The sequence below is a fragment of the Macrobrachium rosenbergii genome, chromosome 2 (genome assembly GCF_040412425.1).
Source record: "Macrobrachium rosenbergii isolate ZJJX-2024 chromosome 2, ASM4041242v1, whole genome shotgun sequence".
NCBI lineage: Eukaryota > Metazoa > Arthropoda > Malacostraca > Decapoda > Palaemonidae > Macrobrachium > Macrobrachium rosenbergii.
Genome location: NC_089742.1, coordinates 69,896,977 through 69,906,326, shown reverse-complemented (window position 1 = coordinate 69,906,326; position 9,350 = coordinate 69,896,977). Strand labels below are relative to the sequence as shown.

At 36.0% G+C, this 9,350-nt stretch overlaps 2 long non-coding RNA genes across 3 annotated transcripts; one reads left to right on the top strand and one right to left on the bottom strand.

Annotated features, from left to right (window-relative positions):
- Nucleotides 1–618: 618 nt before the first annotated feature.
- LOC136849964 (uncharacterized) lies at nt 619–2,150 on the bottom strand. Its single transcript, XR_010856494.1, has 3 exons — nt 1,977–2,150; nt 1,663–1,746; nt 619–1,122 (listed from the first exon to the last, which is right to left on the bottom strand). It is a non-coding gene; the product is annotated as an uncharacterized lncRNA (long non-coding RNA).
- Nucleotides 2,151–7,223: 5,073 nt separating this feature from the next.
- Nucleotides 7,224–8,694, top strand: LOC136849956 (uncharacterized). 2 transcript variants are annotated; one of them, XR_010856493.1, is made up of 3 exons: nt 7,224–7,304; nt 7,621–7,738; nt 8,183–8,694. It is a non-coding gene; the product is annotated as an uncharacterized lncRNA (long non-coding RNA). The 2 variants fall into 2 exon arrangements; XR_010856492.1 differs by having other exon boundaries at nt 7,237–7,387; nt 8,183–8,666.
- The last annotated feature ends 656 nt before the right edge of the window (nt 8,695–9,350 follow it).

Sequence of the window (9,350 nt, the reverse complement as noted above, 5' to 3'; positions counted from 1 at the left end):
CCAGACTAAAGTTGTTAATACTGTTAGCTGGGATACCATGACTTCATAGTTTGCTAGTTCCATTGCTTAATTCAAGGATTTATAGCAGTGAAAGTATTCTCGAACATTGGCACCTTCTCAATTTCACTCTTCTTGAAGAGACAACACTGCATTAATGCCAAATTACCAAATAATAATGACCAGCCTGAAACTTAAATTTCTTTCTTTGCTTACCTAAAATGACAATGCATCAACACCAAATACCAATTAATGACCAGCTTTTACCGAAGATTTTAATATTTCAAGCCATTAAGTCTGGTTTCTTGTGGCTATGAAAGCCGCAAGTTTCAAGCACTCATACCTACAGTTACCACTTTGCAGTTTCACACCACAGAATCTGTCTCCCCATTGCGTTACTTCTGGTGCAATGACTCCATTGCCTGCATTTAATATTTCAAATATACTTTAGGCAATAGTACCTCAGGCATTGCAGTGCAGCTGAATTTAAAGATATTTTTAACCTCAAAACACTAGTATATTCCGTCAATTCTAATTCAATGCAGGTTTGATAACTAAATAAATTTTCACTGGCTAATTCTAGAGTAAAAAACACCTTAATCAGGTTACGAACAATCAATGTTAAAACTTAAAATTTACTTTTAAAGCAACTATAATAGTTCATACTAGCTTTTTCCCCCCGACTCCATAAACTAGTACAATACACTATTTTCATACTTCCCCCGACTCCATAAACTAGTACAATAGACTTATTTTCATAGACTCCAGAAGTCATGCGAAACTTGAGACAAACTTGAGTCCAAAAATGACAAGTGCTGATGCTACCATTGAATATAGGCTAATAGAATACAAAATTTAAGCCAAATACTATATTTAAATACTAGACTACTTTTCAGATATGTAACCTGTTATGGACCTTAAACTTCCTGGATTCTTCAACGTCATAACTGTCGTCTATTCACTATTCCTTGGTCATTCAAAGGCACTGTAGTCCTTAGCAGCATCGAGGATTGATAAACTGGTAACCTCCAAGACTTCAAACAATAGCTTGAGGCCTCCCAGTATACATGATATTTAGCCAGCAAGGTCAAGTTATCTCACCAGCAAACCATTGAGTTGATTCACCTGTAATGAACAGATAAAGTTTTAAAATTGCTTGAAACTAAAAGACTAATTTTATAAAGTTCAGAGTTCCACTACACAAACAAAAATTAAGCTTGGATCTGAAATTAATTTAAAATACACTGATTTTAATGCATCACAACCTGGAGACTACATGTCTTTTAAAGCATTAATCTTACATTTTTGAGAATTTAATGTACTCTTGTCAATTCATCTTACATTTTTGAGAGTTTAATGTACTCTTGTCAATTCACATACTAACTTCAATCCACTATTAAATATATTCAAATTAACTTAACTTTTAACTTCAATTAACTATATTCATAAATTAAATAAACCTTTAACTCACCAATTAACTTAAAATTAACTTAAAACTAAATTTAAAATTTCGGCCCCCAAGAACTTCTTATGGCAGGTCTTTCGACCCACCATAAGTAGTTAGAGAGAGCCTCCTCCACCACTAGAGGGGCACCGCCCCCACAGGGGTGGAGGTAAAAAAAAAAAAGTGGGTGTTAGCTAAACAGGAAGAAAATTAACACTTACCAAACATTCCCATCTTCTTTTTTACCTATATCACCGAAGCGAAGCGCAGAAAACTGAAGAACAGAACGAGTGACTGGTAAGAGCCTGAAATCAATGAACGAACAATTAGACCAATTTAGGCATCATAATCCGGTATTAAATCTAACTCCTACACAAGGCATCCCGCAGAATATCATTAGAACGCTTATAAAATATACCATTATTTCCACAATATAATTCCAAGACAAATTCAATTATAAGGAACACCTAAAATACCACTAGGTTAATCCATAATCAGAATACGTCAAAATCCGAACTAAAAACATGAAACTCACCTCGATAATCTAACGAAAACGCAAACCCAGAACACGCAAAATAACGTACTAAACACCTCAAACAACACACATTACTGCGTACAATAAAATGAACCGAATGAAAACCTAATCACAGTGAATAACGGTTAATTAATTTTATACCCTAGGGAACTGGTCAACCGCCAGCGAACGAATGGGGATTCCGGCGAATGCAGGTTGGGAACTTGGGGTGACTCGGTATCTTCGCCAGCCACCCAGTGATCATAAAGGCCGGAACAGGTAACCGACGACAATCAAGGACTCTCAACCAGTCACTTATACCAACTGACAAGGCTGAGAATTGTAATCTAATTTGCTCGTTAGTTACTATTTTTTGGCATCGTATTATATATTTCTCTTGCATGTATATGAATTCAGATTATATATAGAATAGCCACTATGACATCCTTTCGATGTAAATAGCTTTAACACGTACATACCACTTGTCCTTTTATCAAATTAAGCAAAAATGGGTCTGGTCAGTGCTAGGATGGCTGAAACAAGAAATATTACCAGAACTCGAGCACATAAAACCCTTGAAGGCCAACGGGCTGGATGAGGCCTATCAATGTTATCCTAAAATTACTTCCTTAGATCTGAAAGGCACCTCCTTTAGAAGTCAGCATTCCATAGACGAAAAACTAGAATGTGCAAACAAAACATGGACTCATATATATATATATATATATATATATATATATATATATATATATATATATATATAATATATATATAAATATATATATATATATATATATATATATATATATATATATATATATATATATATATATATATATATATATATATATCATAATGTAATACGATGGAAGTCTTAAGATTAGAAAGCAGTTAAGGATTTATGAGATAAACATTTTTATATTGTGTATAATGGAAATTAAATGACGAAAAGGTTTAAAAGATTGCTTATTTGATTTAATTAATGCAGATTCTAAGAGTCTGAGCCAGTAATTCGCACGCCCCACCGGCGGGACCTGAGAAATTCTAGTAAGTCGTGGGCGTGGGATCTAAGAATATTCTTTATACTTGGAGCTAACAAAACTGTCTCCTCGAATCAACGAAAACTCCCGTAAGCACCAGACACAAGGTTCTCACTAAGCTGAAGTGATTCCTTTATTCTTTTATAGTCAATAAATGATTAAGACTTTTTTGTAATAAAAAGGACCCAATTAGCAATCTTTATAAAATATACATTGGTTCATCACCAGCTTCTTCATACTTCACACAGAAACAGTGTGGGTTTTTGTAAGTCAAGGCTTACAAAAAAAAAAAATTATCCAGGTGTAACAGTCTGTATTTCCCCATCCGAAATTCCCCTCGGGGGAATATGGCCCAGGATATATTTCCCCAGGCGGGAATTTCGTCCCAGGATAATATTCCCACCTCTAGGCCAAGATTCCCCCAACCCCACCACTGTTATAAATATGGCTATGGCGGCGACGTGTAGCAACGACAGCCTGCCGCACAGGATAATATTATTATCATCACAACTAAACTACCTCTTGGGGGTCATTATCTTTGTTATTTACAGTCTTGTTTATGTTTATACGTAAATCCCCAACGGGCTTGTACTAAACACGCCGCAAAGGTGGATACATGTAGGGGGGAGAAATGGCCTAGAGGGGGGAAAATATCCTAGGTCCAAAATTCCCCCCGGGGGAAAAACCAGCCTGGGCTGTTATTTCCGGGGGCGGGGGGGAATCAATCCTAGGCTAATTTTCCAGGGGGCAGGATTTCAGTCAGGGGATAATTTCCAGCTAAACTTGTTTTCATGGGACTGACACTTGCAACTTTATTCTTATGTTTCTCTCTTTGCCTCATATGCAGCTCTCCCTCCCCCAGACTTAAAGCTAAATGCATTCAACATTCATTAAGACACTTTGTCTTTCACCTTAGTGTACTGGTGATTTCTAGGCCATCATTTAAACACATTTTTAGTTCACTCTAAGAGGTAAGGTATTGTCTACTAAACTGTTCGAGTCATTCTCTAAAGTTTTATAGCCTTGGTGTTGGCATTTTCTTGTTGTTTGGAAACCACTTTGTTGAGGTTCCTCCTCGGTGACACAAATAACACACTGTCTAATCAGTAACTTCTTGTAATAGGCTGACTTTAATGTGAAAACGCTCTCTCTCTCTCTCTCTCTCTCTCTCTCTCTCTCTCTCTCTCTCTCTCTCTCTCTCTCTCTATATATATATATATATATATATATATATATATATATATATATATATATATATATATATATATATATATATATATATATATATATATATATATATCAATGACTCAATGTTGTGTGACATAAAGGCATAAGTGAAATTCTACCACTCATGTCTTTCCTGGGCATTATTTTCCATACATGTCCAGTCATTTCCAGTTTCCCGTTTCATAATTCTCTTCCACTGCCTTGATTTTTCTTCCAGTTTTATTTTTTTTTTTATTAGCTGAATCCTTTATGGAGCTATTTTGCCCATCTAATGCGTGTTAGCCACATTCATTGAATAACTGCTGGATGGAGAGTGAATAAATTTTGTGACGTGCATGCGTGACTTTTTTATATACACAAATATGGAGCCACTCATGTCATTTGATATCAAATAGGGGCTATCATTTGCTCGGTGTATCTGCCCCAGCTAGTTTTTAAACCTGGGCATTTGGTTTGAACAGTGATAGACGGTCGACTCGCTCATCCGGTATCAAGAGAGATATAAATTTAAATCGACTGTTGTATACATTTTCCTGTTAAATTCGGGTTCTGTACTCAGAACCGAAATCAACCCGACTCCGCCATAATAGGTGATTGACGAGTTTGTAACGTTTGCTAATTACCCTCTACACTTGTGACATTCTCGTGTTTACAAATATTAAGCCATAAATAGCAATGAAAACCGAATTCACTATGCCTTAAGAATAACTTGTGCCTAAGAAGAATTATAAGTAAGTCATTTGCCCCAGCCAGTATTCGAATTTAGGCATTTGGCTCAGATAAAGTAACAGGCAATCGACCTGACCATTTGGCTGTAAATATTAATTGATATAGACTCTACTGTACACACTCATTCGTATTCAAGTTTTGTACGTTGAGTCTTTATCAACCTATTTCCATCATGATAGCTGGTTGGTAAGTTTGTAACACTTGGCTGATTATAAAGTTTTGCCATTTATGCGCACGTGACTTTTTTATATTCGCAATAACAAAGTCACAGTTATCACTTAATATACGTTCTGGGAATAAACGGTGGCCGGTAATAAAGTCACAAGAAAGGCACAGAAAAAACTACAATTTTGGCTGGGAAAAAAGTCACATAATTCATGGTGGCCGGTAATAAAGTCACAGGGAAAAATTCACAATATTTCTTGGGGGTCATTATCTTTGTGATATTTACAGTCTTTTGTTTATGTTTTTACGGTAATCCCCAATGGGCTTATACTATACACGCTCCAAAGGTGGATACATACCAGGTTAAAACCCTTGGGGGTCACTATCTAGGAAAGATTAATGTGACTTTTTTCCTGTGACTTTTTTTTTCTGTGACTGTTACCTGAGATTTTTTTACTTGGATTCGTATAAATTACACCTAGGAGGAGTCGACTTGACCATTCAGTTATCAAGAGAGATACAAGTTGATGTTGACTGTTGTACACATCCTTGTCAAATTCAGGTTCAATACAGGGAATTGATATCAAGCCATCTCCACCGTGCTACTTGTTTGGTAAGTTTGTAGCACTGGGTTAATTATGACGTTCTGTCACTTATACACAGATGCAGTACTTACATTCACAAATGTTACATAATATCAAATTCGCCGTACCCTGAGAATAACTTGCACCCCAAGGGGAACTATTGTTCATAAATGCATTTGCGTTAGATAAAAGACAGATATAGTAATGCAGAGTGGATATCAATTTGATGGCAGATAGATCATCGACTATTTTCACTGCATCTAATCTGAAGGCCCGAGTTCGAGTCCTGGCTGAGACAGATACACTTAAGTTACAATTCCCCTTTGACGTAAAATACCCCTATGGCATAGTGAATTCAAAGTTAAAGGATATTTGCGGCTTAATGTTTGCATATATAAACTAGTAAAAAATGCACCGAAGTTTCTTCGGCGCAATCGAGTTTTCTGTACAGCGTATAATGCAATATGAAACTTTTAGCCACGTCCCATGAAACTCTTATCCGCTGCCCATGAAACTCAGCCACTGTTCGGTGGTGGCCTCAGTCACGGCCCGTGAAACTCTTAGCCGCGGCCCACGAAGCTCAGCCACGGTCCGGTGGTGGCCTGTGTTGTTGGTACTGTAGCGATGCCAGAAGTACGAATACAGTTAATTTTAACCTTAAATAAAATAAAAACTACTGAGGCTAGAGGGCTGCAATTTGGTATGTTTGATGATTGGAGGATGGATGATCAACATACCAATTTGCAGCCCTCTAACCTCAGTAGTTTTTAAGATCTGAGGGCGAACAGAAAAAGTGCGGACGGACAGACAAAGCCGTCACAATAGTTTTCTTTTACAGACAACTTAAAAGTCACGCATATATGTGACAAAAATTCATGAACACGCGTGTTACAAATTTACTAGTCAGCTGTCATGGAGATGGGTTGATATACATTTTAAGTACAGAACCTGAAATCAACGGGAATTTGTACAGCAGAAACGCTATAAAATTATATCCCTTGATAGCCAACAAGTTAAGGTGACTTCTATCACTGTGTCCAAACCAAAGACCCAGGTTCGAATACTGTACGGGCCTGATGCACTTATCGGTTGCAATTTCCCTTGGGTGTCAGTTACGCCAGTTTTAGTAACCATAAATCAATCAATAATTTTTGGGTGTCAGTTAATCCCAAGGCATTGAGAATTCGATTATTAAGTGGCATTTGTGGCTTTATATATATATATATATATATATATATATATATATATATATATATATATATATATATATATATATATATATATATATATATATATATTATATATATATATATATCTATATTTATTAGTATATATATATCTTTAACAGATTCTGATTTATTAGTACAAAGGAACAAATAATACAAGGTAAAAATGAAAAAACAGCCTGCCCAATTAGAAGACTCATATTTCTCCGTTTTCTCTCTGGGCAAGTGAGCGTTTCGGCGTCCTTGGTGCTCAAGTCTTTGAGTGTCTTGGTTTCCACTGTGTGATCATTGGCTAGAGAAGATACCGAGGCTTCAATCGATGTTCGCTCGCTCCTTTGGTTTTTGCATTCGTTTCGGTTAAGTCTAGACCCTTCTGTAGTGAGTGTGATTAAAGGTGTTCCATATTATTGAACTACTGTTGTGTTAAGTTTGACTCCACTCTGTCCACTGTTCAATCGAAAGCAAGTTCTTAATATTTTTGTGTTATTCATTCACTATGGCAGTTATTTTTTCAGGTTTTGGGTGTTTAGGAAACCCTCGACTGATGTCTATAAATAGAGGCTCCATTGCCTGCCCATTTTATTTTTGAATTTTTATTCAGTACATCTTTTTCAAACTTCGTTCTGGTTACTAAGCCGAAAACTTTCTGGTCTGGTGGTGTTTAGCAGTGTCTATAATGGTTTTGTCTTTGCAGGTACTCTTTTGACTTCAAGCCAAGAGGTTTTTCAAGAGTTTTTGGGACTACGTGGTTTCAGCTACTATTCAAAAGTTCACTCTTCAGATACAGGTGGTAGAGAAGATAGAGATAAATGGTAAGTTTTTAGGACTTATATTTTAAAATTGTTATTTTTACTCCACCCCTCTGGGGGCGGTGCCCTTAGAGGGGTGGAGGAGGTCTCCTTTAACTGCTTATGGTGGGTCGAAAGACCTGCCATAAGAAGTTCCTGGGGGCCGAAATTTGTTAGGGAGTGGTTAAACTATTTTATTTTAAACGTTAGGTAATTCTGTAGCTTAAAAACTACTGAATATTAAGTTTAACTTCAATTCACTTGTAACCTTTGCCTTGCTACATGGACGAGCTTTCAGAATTTATTCACTTACTGTTTTCACAGTACATTAAAAATTAATTTTCCTGATTTCACGTAAATGTTAAATTTCCTTTATTTCAAGTAGAAACCTTGTCAGTTTGAATAACTTTCATTTTAGGATGAAACTTTAGTCAATGTAAGTTTCTGCCGCTGTACTTTTATTTGCAGGCGAAACCCTACTGGACTATGTACTTCAGTTTTCGGGAAGTCTGTTCGTAAGGGGCGTCACTGATGTACAAAAATATATTGCCTTCAGTGGAGCGAAAGCTTGCCGTTGAAGCTATGATGTCTAAGAACATTGAAGAGAATTAGGTGCTTGTTTTAATCTTTAATGAGGCATTGTCTACTGTATCAAATCTCTTCTTTTTTATAGCTTAGATTTTTTCTTTTAATCCTTAATGAGGTATTGTCTACTGTATCAAATTTTTTTTTATTTTATATTTTTTTTTATAGATTTTTTCTAAGTTCTGTTACACATTAACTGTAAATCTGAATTGACTCTGCTGGTTCTGTCTGCAGTATTTTAAAGAATTTTGACTTGTACAATTGCACTAAATAAATTTCTAGTTTTGTAGCGGTGTCTGTTATACTTCATCGTATTCATAATTCATAACATGATTGTCTAATAGATTACAATGGAAATTGATCTGCTATAACTTTAATATGGCAGATATGGCAAATGTAAACTATCGAAGCCTTGCAGTAGTTTCTCGCGTACCTAAGACTGTTAACTATAAATTCACAACTTTGATACTGGTTTCTGAATATTAATGTGCGTTAACAGCAGCTTCAAGCACCTTACAAAGGTGTAAGGATATTATAAACTATTGAAGCCATACAGAAAATATTCCTAAATTAGTGTTGAGATTATAACCAGTTACAGGGAACAACGGCTGGGTTAGCTAAGTTGACCTTAAATGTAAGCCATACAGAAAATATTCCCAACAAAAAGCGTTATAAGTTAGAAATGAACGGTTGGGTTTCCTAAATTAGTGTTGAGATTTATAACCAGAACAAATATTCCCTTTAAATGTAAGCCATACAGAAAATATTCCCAACAAAGCGTTATAAGTTAGAAATGAACGGTTGGGTTTGATAAGTTAACGTAAATGCAGCAATCATAGTCTGGTATCACTGTTTAAATGCCACGCAGTTTGTGAAAAAAGGATTGCTTAATGCAAATCTGCTACCGATAGCTGCAATGGGCCGAAGTTTGAATGTACAGAATACAAAATTTTAGGCTTCACTCAATGCAAAAGTGGCCATTAGGCAGCCGCGTCGCTGGCTTCTCGAATAATCATGAGAAGGGAGTTGTAAGCGTTGTATACCGTATCCA